The 22140-nt window shown below is 44.1% G+C and overlaps 1 long non-coding RNA gene across 1 annotated transcript in view; it reads right to left on the minus strand.

The window, feature by feature from the left end:
* Window positions 1-459: 459 nt before the first annotated feature.
* The window catches only part of LOC112545881 (uncharacterized), a 123421-nt gene continuing 101740 nt past the window's right edge, over window positions 460-22140 (minus strand). The window contains exons 3-4 of the long non-coding RNA XR_016349115.1: window positions 19560-19711; window positions 460-1406 (exon numbers count right to left, since the gene is read on the minus strand). This is a non-coding gene — a long non-coding RNA (uncharacterized LOC112545881). The remainder of the gene's footprint in view (window positions 1407-19559; window positions 19712-22140) is intronic.

The raw sequence follows: 22140 nt of genomic DNA on the forward strand, positions 1-22140 counted from the left end.
GCTTTTGCAGAAATTCAAGTGTCCAGTGTAGACAGCTGGCAAGTTTTTCCGCAAAAGCGGCTGATTTTTCTGGAAAAACTGGCCAGTCTAGACACAGCCATAGAGTTCTGAGTCAGTAAGCAGCTTCTTGAGTTCTCTCTCATATGGCACTGAAACATGAGCAATAAGCATCACTTTCATTTCAATCAGTCCTTTTTGGGGCGAGCCCTGGATGACTCAGGGCCTCCTGCAGCTGCAGCTCTGGTAGAGTTGCCTGAACATGCCTGGCAGTCAGAATTAACTAAAGCAGTTTTTATATTGCACTTGAAGACCAGGTATCTTTGGGGCAGAAGGCAGGGGAGAAACTTGGCATAATAAATACGTTTTTAAAGGAGAAATGTGAATGCCAAGAGAGATGTTGATACACAACGAACTGGTGCTGTTATTTTATTTTTATTGCCTCAGAGAATCAAATCAAATACTGCAAGCAGCTCAGGAAAGTAAGACCTATTGAGAGAGTAACTACTGAGCCCTTTCTGTTGCTGTCTTAAAGGTGAAGGGAATTTAAAGACTAATAGAAAGGACATAAGTCTCCTCTTTATCCTTAACACGTTAGCAGTAGGAACCCAGCTCATATGAGTGTAGAGGGTTCTAGGCCCCAAGACTCTTCCACTGGATGCATTTTAAACTGATGTCTTCTAGCAATAGAGGTGGCTCCAGAAATCTGTCCTAATGAATGAGGAATATCTTAGACATTTTGAAGTTGACCCTACTGCTGAAAACTGTGTATTTATATATCTTTTTTCAGAGGAATCCTAGAATCCATTCTCTCAATATTTCATGCATTATTTCATGCATAAAGGTGAATTGTAGCCCTGATTTTCCTTCAAATTAGGTTGCAGAAAGCATTCAGGATTAAAGGGTCCAGAGTGTAGGAAGTGATATCTGTAAGAATAATTTATCTGATTTTTCACAATTTTCTAACATCCTACCTCCCTTATATTTGTTTGGAAGCTCCATGCAATTCAGAAAAAGGTAATTTTTTCTAAAATTAAATTCTTTGTTAAAAATGCATCCATAAATTATGTTTTAGAAAAAAAATCAATCTCAACTATCCAAGGGAGTGATAATTTTTGCACTCGCTGTTTTATCTTTTGAAATATAGAAAAAAATTGAATGTCTTTTTTAGATTTCAGCCTTTCTAGACATTTTAGATCATAATGTTATACATTCGCTGTTAGATGTTAACAGCTTGCAAAAAAGTTTGGACATTTACGCACAATCTTGGTGCTAAGTTCAGTGCAATTTTGGACGTATTGCTGGTTGATCCTTTGCAGTATTAGAGTAGCAAGTCATCAGAAGTGTTTTTGCTCCTCCTCACCCAGAATTTCACAAATGCTCTTTTTTCAACACCAGAGTGAACAAACCTAAAAAATAAACAGATATTGTAAAATTCATTCTAAAGGTATTTCATGTAAGACCAATCTCAAATATGCCTGTCTTGATTGGACAAAGGGCTGCATTTTTCAGTCATATTAGCTTAACAGGGATGAACATCCCAGTCAAGAGCAAGCTGACATACTTGAAGCCGTATCAACACACGGTGTTGAGCTAAGACTCCCTGGAAGAGAACTTGGGTGGCCAGGCAGCCTAGTAGTTAAACAGTCAGCAAGGGTTGAAAGCCAGGCAGAGTGGCCTCAGTCTTTAAGACTGAGAAGGTGTATGGGGACCCAAGTCCTCCTTTTCCACCAGGTCCCACCCCAGGACCTTGTATATGCCAGTCTAGTGTCCCTCCCAATGGGAGTCAATTAATCTTGGGGCGCAGCCCCTTTAACCCAGTCTTCCAGGGGACTTGCTTCCTATAGGTTCTCTCTTGGGCTCAGGGCAGAACCTTGCTGGAGTGCCAGGTTCCTTTTGGCAGGGCAGCTACAAGCTGGTGAGGGCAAGCCCCACAATGTCACTGGGGAGCACTTAATCAGTTATCTCTAGTGTCAGGAGGTTGTGGTTTTGGTTTTTGGCTTGGGAACCTGCATTTGCTTCTAAATAGCTGACCTGGCTAGCAAGCATGGGGTCAGTTCCTTCAGGCAGGGAGACGGTTAATTCCTGCCTCTTCACCAGTCAGCCCTAAATAGACCCAGGCTCCCTTCTTTTATTCCCTTTCCAGGGCTGACAATAGCTGTAGGTATAATGAGGTGGGGCTAGCTGAGCCCAAAGGCTATCCTGAACTCCTTCTGGGTTGGTGGGCAGTTCCCCAATGTCACTATACTCCATACTAGATTAAAACACAGCCAGATAACATGGCTGGAAACCTGTTAGTTGATAGGCCTTTTCAATGATATTGGCATTACTCACTGAGCAAACATCATAGAAGGATATTCTTTTTGTCCACCAAGACAGAGTCTACATATATTAAATCCAATAGAAATTATGCTCCATTGGTATCTCTAGTTGGAAGGCTTAGTGTTAGTCCTGGCTCTGTTATAGACTATTGGAATGACCTTAATAAAATCACTTGGCCTCTCTAACTCAGTTTCCTTGCAGGTACAATGGGGTGTAATGAACCACCTGACTCAGGAGCATGTTTGTAAAGTACTTTGAAGATGTAAAATGCTACATGTTTATCATGATTATCCTTAATCCTATTATCCCTCTTTCTGAACCATCACCAGCAGAGCTGATTGAAAAATGTTGCATGAAACATTTTCCCCTCAGAACATTCTGATTCCATACAATTTAACTGTTTTGCAGGAACGTATACTTTTTTGTCAAAATTTGACAATAAATTATCAGAACACTTCATTTCAGTAAGATTGTAACATTTTGGTTTGATTTATATTCTATTATGCAAGAGATTGGCTTGCCCCTTCAAGGCTAAATGGTCTAGACTAGCTAGCCACACTGATTATTAAAGGAGTCAGTCACACATGGGTTGGATCAGTCAGTATGCCTATAACAGCAGCAGAAAGCTGCAGTAAAGAGGTTCAGAAGGCTATTGGGACCATCAGAGAATGGATGCTTGGCTCTAAGCTATGGTGAGAGGTAAAAGCAGCAGGGTTATTTGCTATGTCATTTTCAGATGTGGTTTGCAGTACTGGGGAAATGGGGAGGGGGGGAGGATAAAAGCCTGGTCAGAAGGGTCTGGGAGACTGTTTGGTGTGAATGTAACAAGAACACTCTAAAGAGGGAAGGAATTGTTATTTAGGTACTGCAGAAGCACCTTGGCCATAGCAGTTGCATGGGAGGCAGCAGACCCAATATTTATATATTCAGAATAATTTTTTTGTAGAATAAAATATATCAAAAGACTTCAATCTCTGCTTGTTTCCCAATTTTGGGGATGAAATAAAATATTCTTGGAATTTATTGTGGGATGGAAACTCTTTTTTTTGACTTGCTTTAATTACCTGTGACATTTTCAGCCTCTCATCTCCTCACAAAGTTGCATTGACAATGCAGGTTCCTATTTAAGCTTCAAGGAAACCACCAAATGACAGAAGGAAACCACTGATCACAAGAGCTGAACACTTAGACACTCTGGAACTGGACTCTTGAGCCTGGGTAACCAGTATGTAAGGCCACATGTCCCTGAGATGTTTAAAAGAGAGATCTCAGGGACATGTGAAAAGAGAAAGTTTGAGGCAAATATTGTGTAATAAATGCAGTTGGTGGCTGAGCCATCATGGGAAGTTGCCTACTATTATTTGGTTACACGGATTTCAGAGACATAAATCTGAATTAGAGTAACCAAGACTATTAACTGTAGTCTGGGTTTATACTACACAGTGAATACACCACTCAAGCTATGGTTCCCCTCCTCCTGTCCGTCTGAGTCCTCCACTGCATGCACCACAGTCAGAACAAAACCATACTTTCCCCCAAGATCCAGCAAATGTGAATGGCTGCAGGGAAGCTGGTTTGTTTGTGGAATAATTAATTCTCATGCTTTTTAAATCAACTAATGACACATTCATTCTTTTTTACTTAGGAATATTATTAGAGGGAAGTGGCTGATACTTCTACAGGTAATTACTGTTCTTTATGCTCTTTTGCAGGATCAGGACTCTGATACTTAGGGTAAGCACAAATAAATTTGCCCAATGCTTTGGCATATCTAATCTAAGACCCTAAAAAATGCAACTGATGGTCCATTTAAAGTAAAATGCCAATGCACAGCATAAGTTCCATGCAACTCCATGTGTCATATTGTCCAGAATGCCAGAAAAATATTAAATACAGATTTCTTAACAATATAGAGCATTTTTTTAGCTTAATCCCTTATTAATTTAGTGATTTCATTGCTGTTTCTGGAGCATTACTTACAATGCTTTGGAAATTTGATTCTCTATTTGAGAACTCTGGTTCTCAGATACACAGTACTGCTAAACACCATATATATGCAAAGAGTAGTTTTATTATGGAGAAGGAAGGGCACATATTACTGGAAAAACTTGTTCTATCCAGCAAAATGCTTGTGCGGTCGAAGGGGAAAAGCAGAAGCCCAGGCCAGGTTTACATTTACAGTTTTTAGATCTACATAGCTGTGGTATTGATCAAGGATATGAAAAATCCACACTCCTGACTAAGGTGTGCAAAAATGATTTTTTTTTATAGTGGGGATGCTGACTGCTGATAGTCTATTGAACCAAACTTGAAACACTAGACTAGACTAGCAAGTTTTTTGGCAAAAGCAGCTGCTTTTGCAGAAAAACTTGGCAGCTGTCTACACTGGACGCTTGAATTTCCGCAAGAACACTGATGATCTCATGTAAGATTGTCAGTGTTCTTGCGGAAATTCTATGTTGCTCCCGTTTGGGCAAAAGCCCTCTTGCGCAAATGCTTTTGCACAAGAGGGCCAGTGTAGACAACATGGTATTGTTTTGCGCAAAAAAGCTCCGATCACGAAAATGGCAATCGGGGCTTTTTTGCGCAAAAGGCGCGTCTAGATTGGCCACGGAAGCTTTTCTGCAAAAAAGTGCTTTTGTGGAAAAGCATCCGTGCCAATCTAGATGCTCTTTTCCTCAAATGCTTTTAACGGAAAACTTTTCTATTAAAAGCATTTGCGGAAATTCATGCCAGTGTAGACACAGTCATTGTGCTTTCCAAAACAAAACAAACAAAAAAATCCAAGTAAATAAGACTGCTTTTCTTTTTACAACTACAGGAAAGAGCAGACATGATGTGCTCTGCAGATGAATCTCCAATGATAAATAAAGCTTCCTATTGCCAACATTTGTTTAAATTTGAACTGATTAAATTGCCTGATTTGTGATGAAGTCATGCTGAATGATGGCCTTCTACATCCAAGATCACTAAAGTACTATTAGTAATATGTTACACATACACACTGATGCCAACTCTTGTGATTTTTATCTTGAGACTCATGACAGGTATTCTTCTTGTCCTCAATGCCTTGAGTTAAGTGATGATGTAAGAAAAAAAATGGTTGCTGAGATTTAAGGAAAAAAGCTACTAGCCTGCCAGTTTATGAAGAAATTTTGAAAACATGATTGGAGTGTACTCTAAAATTTCAAAATCCAGAAGGAAAATTAAAGTAAGCCCCAAATTATTTTGTTAAGTCTGTGATTTTTGGGAACCCGATTCATGATCTTGAATGCTTAGGGTTGGTAATATTGCTTCTATGTTCTGCATTCTCCTACAGCCACATTGAAGTGAAACAGGAGTTCTGGGTGAGCCAGGAATAAAGGATTAGACCCTTAATCCTCTCAACATCCCATATGAGTTGTTATCCCAAGAGAGGATAAGAGATTTGGTCAAGGCCAAACAAGGAAGTGTCATGAAGATTGAAAGTCAGCTCCCATCTCAACTCTCAGCCAGCTAGACCAGTAGATCTCTAACGCTATGTCTACACTGCAATGCTGTGTTTGGATACCAGAGGTATCCCTAAATAGCTATTCCGCATCTTTTGTGCGCGCCCATTATTTCAAAATATAATGGGCTCACTATTCTGATGTCCCTGTAAACCTCATGCTATGAGGAGTAAGGGATATTTCAGAATAGCGATTTATTTTGAAATTGGTGCTCCGTAGACATTGCCAAATTTCAAAATAAGCTATTTTGAAATTAACTTGAAATAAGCTATGCAATTTGCATAGCTCAAATTGCGTAGATTATTTCAAGCTATGGGGGCAGTGTAGATGCACCCTAACTACAATCCATCAACCACTGGGAGTCTGTACAAAAGGTGGCTGCTAACATGGTGCTGGCTACTGTATGGCTATATCTACACTCGCGGCTTCTTGCGCAAGTACAGCTGTTCTTGCGCAAGAATCTGCAGAGCGTCTACACTGCCTGCCTGCTCTTGCGCAAGAAAGTTTACAGTACGGCGTGGTAAGAGAGGGCTCCTTGCGCAAGAGTTACGCTCTTTTTTTATCAGGTGTAAGCCCTCTTGCGCAGGAGCTCCTGCGCAGGAGGGCAGTGTGGATGCTCGGCAGGGATTTCTTGCGCAAGAAAGCCCTATGACTAAAATGGCCATCCTGCGCTAGAGAGTGTCCACACTGTCATGGGAGCTCTAGCGCAAAAGCACAGCTCGCACATGGCAGTATGAACATTTTCTTGCACAAGACTTCTTGCGCAAGATGTTCTTGCACAAGAAGCCGCCAGTGTAGACATAGGCTATGTTTCTTGCTGTTAAATCATGTTAAAAAACAGCTACAATACATTAAGCATTTTCTTAATATTACTTTTCCCATTTAAAACAATTTCTGTAGTTGCCACATGGATGTTATTCAGTTAGTACTGGGATGGGAGATAATGCAATTGAAATGAAAGGGGAATTATCTACAATACCATCTTGGTATTTGAATGTGCTCCATACTATGAATAAAACTGAGAACTGCTGAGGTAAATCTTGCTGCTTCTTATCTGAGTTTTTTGGACTGTTTAAATTGTGCCTCAAATAATCTCTTGATTGCAGAGTAACCAAATAGTCTTGGACATGGTGTGGGGGGGGTTCCCCCCTCAGGGGCAGCTTACGTCTGCTGCCCCCCTTGTCGCTGCAACCCTTATCGGCCGTAAGCGCTCGGCCCTGGTCTAGCTCAGCCGGCTGGGGAAGGAGGTCCGGGCCCGCCCTCGCTCCGAACCCCGACCCAGGGCCCTAAGGTCAGGATAAAAATCCTCACCTAACAGAGGGGGTCGAGAACCCTAAACTCCCCCGTTCTCAGGGTCCACGTCCCCGCCCTGGGTCACTTCTTCCCCAGTCCTACGGCGCCTCGTTCCCGAGGCCCTCTCGGCGCAGCCCTACCCAGGGCCTCCAGTATCGGGGTCCGCCCACTCTCTGTGGCGGTACTTCCGTCTCCCGCCTGTCCCCCCTGCTTGCTGGCACTGGGCTCCCTCTTGAACTGCCTGCCGGCTGCAGGCAGATGACGTTGCCGCCTCCGTCATCTTCCTGCGACTCTCCGGGCCGGTGCGTCGCTGACGTCACCCTCACCCTGCCTTCTCGCCGCCCTCTGCCCCCGAGGTCCGGCTGCCCTGGCTCGTCACCCGGCCGGTGCATCCCCGCCCTTGCCCGCGGGGCACTGGCGTTTGTGCCCGCCACTTTCGGGGTGGGGTCTCTTCTCCCTGCTGCTGTGTGGCCGCGGCGGTTTCCAGGAGGGGCGGGGCTGCCCCGCCACACATGGCCATCAATTTCAAGAAATACACACAGTGAATGTCAAGGGGGAATTTTGGATTTTTGTTTTGGGTTGGTTTTGTTTTGGTGGATGTTATAATTCCATTTCCTGTTCTGGGTTTAATCCGCACATACATTTTAAGGGCATTTTCAGTTTGATTGTGAATTTCTGTGGAATTCGGTACATAGGTGACTCATGGTAGCATTTGGGAGACCCCCCCCCCCATGCTCCTCATAAAATTTTAATTGTTAAATGGGGTGCCCCATGTCCCCCCCACATCCCTCTGGGTGGATCTCCCTGCATCCTCTGTCCTGCAGACACCATTCATCCCTGATTCTATACAATGAGAGACTCTGGACAAGAGATTGCTCTGAGAAGGCATTGGATTGCTATAAGTGCCACTACCTGCTGCCAGGCCTTAAACTCTTGCTGACTTTTAAATAACTTTTTAAATCAGTTTTCTTTGTGGAAGAGTAAAACTGGATGTAGTATAGTGGAAAGTATGCCACAATTAATCATTTTATTGCAAAGATGCAATGAACTTAAATATACAGACAGTCCCCGGGTTACATGGATCCGACTTACATTGAATCCCTACATACAAACGGGGTGAGGCAACCCCGCACTAGCTGCTTCCCCCCAGCAGACCAGGGAGACGTGAAGCTAGCACTCCCCCCAGCAGACCAGGGAGACGTGGAGCGGCTTTTCTCAGCAGACACCTCAGCTTGAGAATAAAGGACTGAGGGAAGTGAGGTGTGGGAGAATAAAACTGACCTCTGGAGAAATGTTTGGCTAGAGTTTCCCCTACAATATGTACCAGTTCCGACTTACATACAAATTCAACTTAAGAACAAACCTACAGTCCCTATCTTGTACGTAACCCGGGGACTGCCTGTACTTTGAAAGTTCTATACAACCCTGCAGCCCTTACTCACTATTGTTTTAAATTAAAGGTTTTATCCTTTTAAGAGATTATTTGTGTGATTAGGTCTATAGGATCAGTCCCTTTTTTTGGTAGTTTCATGACCTCTAGATTTAAATGAAGGAAGAGGACATAAGCACTTTAGGAGATCCATGTTCATTCGTGACATTATGTACTGGCATTGACTCACTGCTGCAGCACCTCCTGCTGGTCACATTGGGAACAAACTCTTTGTTGGAATACGCTGCCTTCTAGCCAATGTCTTGCCCATTGTTACTCTGCTTCACTGTCTCCACTTTCAGGCTCAGGACCCAGATTGTGGCATCTTCTTTAGGACATTGCCTTCCAGCAGTGTGCACCAATCCATTCTTGTCCCCTTCTGAGATATCAGCAGTCTTCACTTAGTACATCAGCTACCATGGCCAATGGCAGCCCCAAAGTATAGTCCCTTGCCTCAGGGGCAATCTGCAATCTGTATAGGCCATGCTTCAGTGTGGCTAGGTGTGGTGCAAGCGGGGAGGGATCCAGGCTCACCCACTATTTTTGATCCCAACCCAGAGACCCTCTGGCAGCAGCCATGCCCTTCCTCTTGTTCCCTCTTGGTGGCTCCCGATACCTGGGCCACTTCCCCATGACTCTTGCACCTTTTTAGCCCTTGTATCAAGGCCTACAGCCTGGCAGGTTTCAGGAAGGTGCATCCTTCCATTATCCCCTAAGTCTGTCCAGCACTGCTGTCTGTCCAAGATGTTTCCTACCTGGGAACTGATCCTTCACTCTTGCTGGTCAGGATCCAACTGCTCTCTGCTATGTTGATCAGCTACACCAGGGCTGCCCTAGCAAGCCTCCCTTTGATTGCTCCCTATAAGCTTCTCTCTAATTGGAGGGGTTTGCACAGACTCCCTCCAGCCTGGTTTTAATCCTTCCCTTGCAACAGTGGGGCAACTGCCCCCCTAGATACTAATTTACCCAGGCTGACATTCAGTTCTGTTAAAATGCTCTTTTGAGAAGTCCCTCACAAGGACCCAGTTCTGGAAATGCTAAACACTTTCATTTACCTCAGTGGCAATAAATAGCACAGGACAGCGATCGGACGGGTGGCAGGAAGGTGGCCTATGGTAGCAGGACTAGTATTGCTCCAAGGAAATAAGAGGGCATTGACTTTCTATCTAGGGTTACCAGGTGACTTCAAAAAAAATACCTGACACACTTAATCTCAGATGTGGGGCAGGGGGAGGAGGGGACCAGCCAGGAGGGGAGCAGGGCTGGCTGGGGGGGGGGGAGTGTTGGGGGCAGCAGGGCTGGCCGGGAAGGGGTTGGGGGGAGCGGAGCTGGCCAGGGGAGATCAGGAGGAGGAGTGGGGGGAGAACCAGCTGGCGGGAAGCGGGGCTGGCCGGGGGAGATCGGGGGAGAGGGACCGGCTGGTGGGAAGCAGGGCTGTCTGGGAGGAGGTCGGTGGGAGTGGGGGGAGAAAATAGGCTGGTGGGGGCAGGAGTGACCTGGGGGCATGCAGATCCTGGGGCACTGCCTGTCCTGCTCATGGTCCCAGCAAAGCACGAGCGAGTCTGGCTCCAGGGATTCCCTCCTGCTCTGGACCCACCCCCCTTTTGCATAGTTGCATATTGCCTTTAAGGCAGCGTGAGCATGTCTACTAGCCAGGCAGTATGCAACTACGCACTGATACTCCTAATAATAATAAAACTTACCTAATTATATGTAAGTATTTTATATGTCCATGTGACTGTGCACGTGGGGGCCGGCCCGTTGCCTCAGGTCTCTCATCCCCCCGTTTTGGGCGTTATGCCCTCCTATGTCCTGCCGGCCAGTTCCTTGACGGTTGGCAGGGTCAGTTGTCTTTAGCTGGCGTCCTTTTAGGTTGCTCCTCTACATGGGATAGAGGAGAGAGGGGGGCCCGGGCCCACCCTCACTCGTGGGCCCCAGCCCAGAGCACTAAGGACTTGGACCACGCTGCGGTCCAAATCTGGCTGACGGGGCTGCCTGCCTAAACTCGTCCGCCCACGGGCAAAACTCGTCCCTGCCCTGGGCTACTTCCTCTCTCCTCTCCCCTTCCAGCGTCCCTGGTCAGGGCTCGCCACCTCCCTGCTGGGAGCCAACCCGGCACCTCGCCGGCTGCTCCCCAGGGAGACTTTCACCAGGCGCCTTTCCCCCTCCCAGAGTCGGTGTCCCCTGTGTTCTTCCTCCCACTTCCTCCAACCCGGGCGGCTTTTAAATCTCCCGCCGCCTCCGGCACCGGGCAGGACATTGTCCTGACGTCACCAGCATAGCCTCGCCCCTATGCCGACGTGGTGTGGGGCTGTCCTCTCCCCCTTCCTACGGCAGGGCCCGTGCTCCGCAGCCATGCCGTGACCCCGGAGCATCTGGCGCATGGCCAGTAAGGGCTCCCCCGCAGCACCAGTAGAGCACGTGCCTCTAGGGGTCCAGTACGGGGTCGCAGGGCCCCGTCACAGTCCAGTATTTTCTCAATTTGTTTCCTGGACAGAACCCTCAAATACCGGACTGTCCGGTTCAAAACCGGACACCTGGCAACCCTATTTCTATCAGATAGCAAATTTTAGGGGGCAATAGATATTATAGAAAAAAATCCACAGAGTGATCCTATCAGATTCAGATAAGTTACATCTGGGAAGAGTTTTTCCTTGCCTCACCATGGTTTGCACACTGTTATTGTCTCAGTGCCACATTAACACTGACTAAAATATAATTTTCCTCACTATATTCTGAATACAAAGTGGCTTCAGATCAGATAAGTTCCTTGTTTTCTCCTTTAGATCACTTACTGTGTAGCTGCTGTTTGCAGCATTTGGAATTTAAAGGGATATTTTCATCATTTAGGACTAAAACATGTATAATCATTTGAAATATTGCAGACTAGTGATGGATTTATTTTAATATGTGCAGCAGCACAAGTAGTGTGGTTAACCAATGAAGAAAGCTTTATTTATTATTCCTTTAAATAGAACTGTTTAATTCTGAATTCCATGGTAGCTGTAGAAATGGAAAGAGTGACTGAACTTGGACAATAAACCAAAAGATGGACACAGTTAATGTCACTGCTGAGATGCACTTAAAGCCAAAGATCATGGGGAAAACAGTGCTTGAACAAATACAATCTTCAAGTCATCAGTTAATTATAATTGAAACCCTGTTTACCAAACTCTTTATATTGATGAATGCATAAAAATCTGTATGCTTGCAGTGATGGTGATGCACTGACAGGTTTTGCACTTATCAAGGATTCAACTCCTGTATAGGAGAGGAGATTTATCCAAACTTCTTAAAATAGAAATCTTGAATACATTAAAATTTGGTGCCCCTTTGTCAACATAATTTTCTGTGGTGGGAAATACAAATACAAATACAAATGTAGAGAAAATACATTTCAAGAAAAAATCTGGAGATGTATTGATATTTCATTAAGAGTTCCTGAAATAAAACAAAAATTAAAGTGCCTCAGGACACAAATAACTATTTTTGGTGAGATTCCTACATACACGCTACACAGAAAAATAATTGGCATTTACTAAATGTCCCTGTAATGATGAAGGACCCAAATCATGAATAGTTACTATTTAAGAATGATCTCAGCATCTAGACCTCCTAGAACAGATATAGGGCAAAGACCAAAGGGAATAAATAACTCAAAATCTAGCAGCAAGCTTTTGTCAGACTTTCCAAGGAATTTTTTATAGTTTCTTTAGCCTTTCAAAAGAGTGCATCTGAAGAAACTTCCATTTTCCCTGCATGTGAATGAATGAATTGAAATGTAGGTTTCAAATATTAAGATACCATATTATGCCAGATACAGTAGTGGGAAAAACAGGGAACTACATTGTATCAACCACTGTGATTAAATGAAGTTACATGTATAAAAGAGAGGTTGACTATAACTTATAGCATTGGGCAAAATATTATAAACCTTAATGACATGTCTTACCTAATGGGCAGTCCTTAGGGAAAGAAAAGTTGCATTCATATTGATTTCTTTTAGCTTAGTTATAAAGTGAAGAGGCTAATGTTTGCAATCAAGCATGCTTATGTTATCAGCTTAGTAAAATACATTTGTGCTAAAAGAGGCAGTAAATAAAAGGGATTGAAACCAAATAGCATGTTAAAAGGACACTTGATCACAGATTGCAATAATAAAAAATACAATTATTTGATCCGGAAATACAAAATACAATTATTTGAGTCTACTCATAGGTCCCACCATTGTTGCTGAAACAAGGAGGTAATAATGGAATATTTATATGGCTATTCTAACCTGTGGGAAAACAACAGTTGTCACCCTTACTTCTCCACTTCCTTCAGAGTTGGGCAGCCAGAGAGTGGCAGCTGTTAGGGGGCACCCAGCTCTTAAGGCAGCACCCCACCAACAGCAACACAAAACAGTGGCCATGCCATGCCATACTTCTGTGCTACTGTTGGCAGTGGCTCTGCTTTCAGAGCTAGGCTTCTAGCCTGCAGCTGCAGATCTCTGACCCCTGGATAAATTTGAATTAAGATACACAACTTCAGCTATGTTAATTACATAGTTTAAGTAAAAGTACCTTAACTTGAATTTTGGTGCCATCCACGCTGTGGGAAGTCAAAGGGAGCACGCTCTCCCTTGGACTTCCCTTACTCCTCATAGAAGCAGGACTACTGGCATCAACAGGAGCGCCCTCTCAGTTCAAATTAGTGTGTCTTCACTAGACTTGCTAATTCAGTGGTCTCCAACCTTTCTAACCACAAGATCACTTTTTCAATGTAAGTGCAATGTAAGTTCTACCTCAAACCCAAATATCCTTGCCCCACTTCCTTCCCCTACCTTTTTTGAGGCCCTGCCCCTGCACCACCCTTCTTCAAGGCTTCACCCTGATCACTCCATCCCCCTTTCTCCCTCACCCTCACTCACTTTCATCAGGCTGCGGTAAGGGGTTGGGATGCAGGCTCTGGTCTTGGGCCAAGGGGTTCAGAGTGTGGGAGAGGCTCCAGGATTAGCCCAGGGTGAGGATTGGGGTCCAGGGGGAGTTTCAGGGTGCAAACTCTAGGAAGGAATTTGGGTGCAGAGGGACTCACGTCTGGAGCAGGAGATTGGGTACAGGAGCAGATTCAGGGCTGGGACAGGGGTTCAGGAATCAGGCTCTGACTGGGCGCCATTTAACTGAGATGGCTTATGGGTGGAGAAGTGGGGTTAAGGCAGGTTTACTCCTGTCCTGGCTCTGCACCACTCCTGAAAGCAGCTGGCATGTACAGCAATGGCTCCATGGCACCATGTCCTGCCCCTCATCTACAGGCACTGAGCCCACAGCTTCTATTGGCCCATTATTGATCAATGGGTGCTGCAGGAGTGGAGTCTGCAGGCAAGGACACCAAGTGGAGACCCCCTGCTCTGCCTTTCTCAGGGGCTGGAGGGACTTGCCAGCCAGATTCAGGAGCAGCAATTATCACAGGGGTAATTACTCCAGTCATGACAGGTTAGGCATTTTAGAACTCTCTACTCAAAGAATTAAATTTAAGTGTAAGAGAGAAATGAAAATTATGAAATGCACAGACCAGTCAAAAACCAAAATTAACATATGTTGCAAATAGTAAAAGAAGCAAATACAACAACCCACATATGTGAGTTAGATCAGGAGATGAGTGGAGGACAGTGTGTGTTTGTGAGAATGACAGACACACACTTGAGCTACATCTACACTGTAGACTTCTTCCAGAAAAGCTTAAGCAAATGAAGCACGGAGTGGAATATTGCCACACTTTATTTGCATAATAAATTATCAGCTGTTTTTGTGCAAGAGGCTTTTGCACAAAAGGAGCTGTATAGACAGCTCCTTTTTGTGCAAAAAACTCCTTTTGCACAAGAGCTGTTCTTCCTCATTTTTTCAGGAAAAACAGCTTTTGTGCAAGAGGGGTTTTTTTGCGCAAAGAGGAGCGATCTACACAGCTCCTTTTTGCACAAAACCCTCTTGCGCAAAAACGGCTGCTAATTAATTATGCAAATGAAGCGTGGCGATATTCCACTTTGCACTTCATTTGCATACGCTTTTCCAGAAGACGACTACAGTACAGACGTAGCCCTAGTGAGTGAGTGACAGAGCTAAGCTTCCTCCATCCCCTTCTCTCTGTATAGGAGTGGAGTACAGGAATGGGGGCAAGAGAGACACCCTGACATAAGCACTCTCCCTTCTCCCTCCCACACCCTGCACAGCAAGCAGGAGGCTCCCAGGGGGACAGCTCCAAGGCAGAAGGAAGGAACAGCAGGACAATAGATGGAAGGGCAACTAAAGTGCTAGCGCTTGATAACTTCTTGGCCAAACCAGTCAGGATCACCTGTCACAGGCTCCAAGAGTTATCGGTGGATCCTGATCTACTGGTTGCTGACCACTGTGCTAATTTGAACCCTGGAAGATCAGCTCCTGCTGCTTTGATCTTGTCTGCAGTGTAGATATGGCCCGTCTGCCCAGCTCTGAAGGCAGCACCACAACCAGCAGAAGTGCAGAAGTAAGTGTAGCAGTACTGCGACTCCTACTACAATAATCTTGCAATTTACCCTACACAACTCCTTTTTGGGTCAGGACCCTTAGGATTACAACACCATTAAATTTCAGATGTAAATAGCTGAAATCATGAAATTTATTAATTTTAAAATCCCATGACTGTGAAATTGACCAAAAAAGACCATGAATTTGGTAGGGTTGCAACTATAGCCAGTGGTTTCATACTGCCTTTCAATTTCTAGGTGCATAGAGACATTAAAAAAAACCTAGTGTGCAAGTTTCTTGAACAGCACTCAGTCTTTATAAGCGGCGAGGAGTCCTGTGGCACCTTATAGACTAACTGAAGTGTAGGAGCATAAGCTTTGTGGGCAAAGACCCACTTCGTCAGATGCATGCATCTGACGAAGTGGGTTTTGCCCACGAAAGCTTATGCTCCTACACTTCAGTTAGTCTATAAGGTGCCACAGGACTCCTCGCCGCTTTTGCAGATTCAGACTAACACGGCTACCCCTCTGATACTGGACACTGGACACCATGGAAGGCACTCAGTCTTTATAGTTTGTCATAAATGTAGCTTATGTTGGAGAGAGATGAATATTAATCAAATCCTCAGGCTAATATAAGTTTGCTGTGAAGCAGGTTCCTATTACAGATCCACTGGTGAATTGGGGTGTATGCTTAGGAGTTTGTGCAAGTCTTTCAATTCATTTCAGGAATTTTTGTGTCACTTTATCTTATTCATTGTATCCATATCCCAACATGAGAGAGTAGGGATGTGTGTTAAAGTACTGCCTTGTGGGGGAGGGTGCAGGTATTGCTGAGCAAGTCTACCCTGTGCTCACCCAGCAATGACGGCTCTTATTCTGCAGGTCTGTGCTCGGCTCCCCACTTTGAGTATTTCATATGACACACAGGTCACAGCACTACCTAGGTTTAGCACAGTCATCTTCCAGTCATGATAACTGAGGGGTGGCCAGCAATGGTCCCTCTAATTTTTTCCATCTATATGGAGAATAAAGTTTCTTATGTGCACCAAGGTAATGTGTGGATATGCATCACCAGTAGAAACAAAAATCTTAGATATAATATATAATTTTAAAAAGTTATGATAGGGATAATTACTTCAGCCAGGACTGATTAGTCATTTTGGAACTCACTCTGCAATATAAGTATAAGAGAGAAATACAAATTATGATATGCATAAAATCACACACTTGGAAAGAATAAAAATTATAGAGAATACATGTGTAAAGACTGTGTGTGTATATGAGTATGTCACAGAGACAGTGTGTGTGCTGGCTGCTGGGGAAGTTTTTGAGAGACCACACACTGTCTTTAAGGCACTCATTCTGTTCCTGAGCCCTGTTCTTACTCCTTGCACTGTGGAAATGTGGTACAAGGGATGGGAGGGACATTCCCTGACCTCAGTGTCTTTCTCCCCCAACTTTGCACACACAGCAGAAAGGTTCCAGGAGCAGCTGTCTAGGGCTCCACGGCAGATGTGCACAGTTCAACTAATCAAGTGTGTGGCACTTAACTCTTTCTGGGCACCTGTGCGACTGTGCAGCTCAGACAGAACATAGGCAGCCAGGCCACCATTGAGTGAGAAGTGCTATGACCCTGTGTTCCAGGTTGCAGTACCATTCATTCAGAGTTGATCCAGCTGTTCCTGTGCCCTCAATCATGATGATGGAGGGGTGGCTAAACCAAAATTGCATGGTATTGCAACCCTGTGCTCCATGACTGGAATATGGAGCCAGGCAAAGTCTCACTGGACAGGAGCTAAGGCTGCAGAGTGACTTTTTCATTTTAGTTCATTTAGTTTCATTTTTCATGTTACTTTGTATTTGCAAAAAACACAGGGTTCTACTAATGCTTTAGCTTTGTATTGCTTTTCTTCTGTGTTAGTGGCACTGGAATTGATGACCATTTAGCATAAATGTTCTGAGTGACCTAGTCAAAAATCTAAACAAAATCTACCAGGATAGTCATTGAATAGAAAAATAGTTTTCCATTATGTTTGTGTTATTTGATTGAGAGAAACTGGCTGGTTATCATAAAATGTCTTAGCAAAATCATAGTTAATGCTATTGTTTTCTTATATCTTATGCTATTTGTTGCTGTTAAAGATAGTTAATAATTGTAACATTAAATTCAATTCTTGAGTCTATTTTCTTTAGGTAATCAATCAAAATTCAAAGACATCCAGGAAAGGCATTAAAAGTAATCAGTCATTTGCTTCACCAAGTTTTGTTTTTTGCATTATCTTTCTTACATCCTCTGGCTAAGAAGGCTGAGCCATTATTCTTAACTTATTCTCTAAACAACTTTTCTCTAGATTGTCACTTATCTTTTTACAAATTGTCCTGGAACTGCCCCTTATACATAAGCCATTCTCTACATAGGTACATTTACTATTACATCATTATTATTAAACCGATAAAAGGACATATTTTGTGCACAATGCATAATTATAAATGGGAAGTTCTTTAAGAAGAGTTTATTATGTAGCCAAAAAGACACTTTTGGCTAAAAACCTGTCCTATTTCAGTGGCAGCATGAAGGCAGCAATTAGAAATAAAAAAGCAACATGTAACAAATAGAAAAAGGGAAGCACATAACAATTAAAATAAACTAGAAATTATGAAGTGTACAAAATTGCTAAGGGAAGCTAAAGACATCAGGCATACTCCATAGCTGCTAGGACTAAGGACAATATCAGGTAGTTTTTACACTACATTAGGAAACAAAGACAGCTTTACAATTAGATGGAGATGGTAAAATTATTAATAATGCAAAAAGGCAGACATGTTCAATAAATATTTATGTATTTAGACACGAGGCGTACGAAGCATTTTCCAGTCCATTAATAACTAAAGAGGATGTTAAACAATGTCTACTAAAGAGAATTATTCTAAAATCTGTAGGCCAAGATAATTTGTGCCTAAAAGCCCTTAAAGAGCTGGCTGTGGAGATATATTTCTCACTGGTGTTAATTTCCAATAAAACTTGAAATATTAGAGAAATTCCAGAAGACTATGCTGACCTCAAAAAAAATGCAAGTGGGATGACCCAAGTTACTATAGGTTGGTTGATCTGACATCAATCCTAGTCAAAATAATGGAAAAGCTGATACAGGATTCTACTGATAAAGAATTAAAGGACTGGAATATAATTAATGCCAGTCAACAGGGCTGTATGGAAAATATCTGTTATCAAAACAAATCACTTCATTCTTTGAAACTACAAATTTGAAGGACTATGTTGCTCTGGAGATGGGTCTATTTGAGCCCAGGGAGCTGGACTGTAGTGGACACTTCTGGATCGAGACTGATGGTAAACGCTTTGGATTCAGTTTCATGTGTCCCCCACAGGAAGATGAAGGCTGAGAAGCAATGCACCCTAGTAGGTCGGGAGTCTAGTCTCAGCAGCTCCTCATCAGTAGGGCATCCCTGTTCTCTTTGCTCCACTGGTGGGATTCAAGGCTTCCAGTAGTAGAAAGGGTTTGGGCCACCTTTGGAGCTGAGGTAGGAATTGTGCTATTGTTTCACAGTTCTTGAATTCCCTTAAAACCCCCATCCCCTTTCAGTTGTTGATGTTTCCTTGCCTAATATTCTTTATGGTCTCAGAACTCCTCTGTGAACAATTGGGTCTTTGCATCAAGGACTTCTGGATTCATGTAGGCAAAGGGGGGGTCTGCCAGATGTGAAGAAAAATAGCTGCAAACTCACTACCTTAAGACCAGTGCAGAGGTGGTGGTGGTGAGAGGTTGGTGCAATATCTTTATAATGTGTTTACCACTGTTTATTGCAGGATGGATGAAAATTGGGCCCCTTAAAATACTCATTAGTAGCACAGGTTTTCTTTGATTCACAGCACAATCAGACACAATGCTGTTCTTTAGGAGGTGTTTTGATTTATAGTTCCAGTTAAATTGATCACATAAGTAGCAGCATCCTCCCCACTAATTTAATTGTTAAATAATCTAGAGAGAGGGTGGAAATGGTAAACACTGAAGTGGGTGTGACTACTGCTTTCTCCTTTTGTTATTTTACTTTTGAAAAGTTTGTTCTTGCCTCAGGCACCTGGCTAATAGAAGCTGCAGCTGTGGGAGCTATTGCACACACAAATCTCACCCACCTTTGCTTGCTTAGAGCTTACAAATATTTTAGAAATAAAGAATTACTTTCATAAAACATTTTTAAAAGAGTTAATTTCAATTTTGATTAGGAGAAATGTTTGGAGTGTGATTATAATAAATATCCAGTCTTGAAACCAACTCTATTTAATCCTGTAAATCCTGTGGTACCTTAAATATCCTAATGTGCCACAGGACTACTCACTGTTTTTAAAGTTATAGACTAACACAGCTACCTCTCAGAGATCTGTTTAGTCCACAGTTTAATATTTGTATGCAGGATGGACCACTAGAGTTCTACAGTTTTTTTTTCTTAGCTCCAAGTTTAAACTCACGAAATTTAAAGTGATTTTTTTCAGTGGGAGTTGTTTACTGAAGGTTTGTCTCTAGCTTACCCCTTCCCAAGATTAGTCTGGATCTTGGGGGATCTCGAAGAGGCAAAAGACATCCATGTCTGTTCTGCCAACTGTCTCCACATGTTTCTGTCCGCCTCTGTAGAACTGTTGCCTCTAAGATCTCATCCCATCATGGCTGACCCATAATTTCTCTGTTAAGTAGGAATTTACATGGCATTAGTAAGCCCAGCCCCCATAAAACAGTGGAAGAGTAGAAGACATCATAAATACATTATATCAAAGCAAGCGTTGGTGCCTAAGATGAAATTGATACCAGATCTGCAGGTATAGACTTGTGATAGATAGGAGTGCTGGCCAACATCCGGTGACTAGCGTGTTAAACTCAGGTAGCTGGGGGTGTTGGCGGAAAGCCAATGGGAAAGACTGTTGAAATTTAAATTGAATATAGATACCTTGCTGCTTTTCACTTGTTTGAGTTCTAAGTTAGGAGCTGGAGGAAGGAAGATATAGTAATCAAATGGAATTACCATGCTTATAAGAAATATGGGTATGGGAATGGACTGGCCTTGACAGATCATGAGTAGAGAGAGGAATGTATGTTTAGTCGCGATCAGAGTATTTTTCTTTGTTTTGTGTTAGTTAAACTTCTCTGTGTGAAATCCATGTGCCTCCTTTCACCGCTACTCACTATACTTAAACTATACCAAAGATACCATCTTTTCTTTCTGTGGGTGCATCTAGACTGCAGAGGTTTTTTTTGAAAAACAGGTGTTTTTCCGAAAAAACTTCACCTATATCCACACTGCAATTATGCTCTTTCGAAAGAAAATCGAAAGAATGCAGGGGGTTTTCTGACATTGGTAAACCTCATTCTATAAGGAAGAACTCCTCTTCCAAAAGAGCTTTTTCGAAAAAGGTGTGTGTGGACACAGAAGAGGTAGTCCTTTCAAAAAAACAGGCCTCCGGAAAAAACACAGGTGCCCTGGTGGACACTCCATCCAAACTAATCATAGCTCTATAGTTCCTGTCTCTTGCCAGCTCTTAAAGCTGCAGGCACTCTCCTGCACAAGTCTTGTGACAGGAAGTTCAGCCCTGGAGCAGCATCCTGACCACGTGGCTCTCCCTGCCACAGGCCTGCTGACCCATGGCACAGCCACAAGCCCCCCGAGACTCCCTTGGGGACCAGGGTTCCCAGGGGCACCACACACTGGGCACCCTCCTGGTCAGGAGTGGAACCCTCCTGGAGCTGTGGGGGGAGGAGGGGACCTTGAAGGAGCTCCGCCCCAAGTGCAGAAATGTGGACATTTATGGGTGCATGGCCGAAGTTCTGGCCCAGAGAGGATACTACCCCCAACTAAGTCAGGAACAAGGTCAAAGATCCCCAGCAAGGGTACCCCTGGGTCAGGGAGCGCAGCTCTCGCTCTGGGGCAGGACCCCACTTCTGCCCATACTAGAGAGCTGCACCAGATCCTGGGGGGGGGGGGGGGGAGCCCTTTCCCCACTCGTACCGGTGGATTCGGGATTGGAGACACCTGTGGTCGCCTGGCCAGAGCTCCTGGAGGAGGAGGACGATGATGAGGAACAACAGTAGCCACAGGAGGAGGAGGAGCTATAAGGGGAGCAAGGCACAAGCCCCTATTGGGGAGATCCTGGGGAGAGTTACTGGGTTCCTTCAGAGAACCTCTCCCTCAGGGCCTCCTGAATGAGCACCCCGGCCTGATGGGCCTAGTGGATGGCAGCTGTCTGCAGCTGTTTGAAGACCCTTCCCTTGCGACCATTCTCTGTCCCCCACCCCAGGAGGAAGGTCTCCTCTTTGCTCTCCAATAGGTTGTGTAGCATGCAACACACAGAGACCACCTCAGGGATGTTGCGCTCCCCCTCATCAAGGCATGTCAGAAGTCACCTGAACTTGGCCTTGAGGTGCACATTCCACCTGCATTCAGGCCTGGTTCAGGTGCACATTAAAATGTTCCCTGGTATGGTCCAGGTGGCCAGTGTAGGGCTTCATGGGCGATGGCATGAGTGGGTAGGCCGCATCACCAACGATTCAGAGTAGCATCTGTACATCTCCCATGCAAAAGTCCCACTGTGAAAAGAATGTTCTGGCCTCCAGCTTGTGGTACAGGCTAGAGTTCCTAAATATGCAGGCATTGTGTGCTTGGCCCAACCACCCTACAAAAATGTCTGAAAACTGTCCCCAGTGGTTGACAAGGGCCTGCAGCACCATGGAGAAATATCCCTTCCTGTTTAGATACTGGGTGGCTCACTCGGTGCTCCATAGCCAAAAAGAAAATAATGCTGTGGCGTCCAACAAAGCTGGACAACCAGAGCACGCACTGCTCAAGCTTTGCTGTCTCTCAGAGAGGTAGGCAAACCCACAGCAGAACCTGAGAAACGGCTGTCCAGGGGGGTCCCTTTAAGCACGTGTCTCTCAGAGCCTTAGGCAATAGCACCCGGAAGTAACAGCTGACCTAATGCCCTTGCTGAAGTGGTTCTGGGTGGCCTTTTATGCGAGAGAGTGTCTGAGTGTGGACGCTCTCTTTCAAAAAAGCAGATCACTTTTTTATGCACTTTTGAAGAGTGGACGCTCTCTTCCGAAAAATTTTCTTTCAAAAGAAAC

This window comes from Pelodiscus sinensis, chromosome 3, assembly GCF_052426305.1.
Source record: "Pelodiscus sinensis isolate ZL-2025 chromosome 3, ASM5242630v1, whole genome shotgun sequence".
Lineage (NCBI taxonomy): Eukaryota > Metazoa > Chordata > Testudines > Trionychidae > Pelodiscus > Pelodiscus sinensis.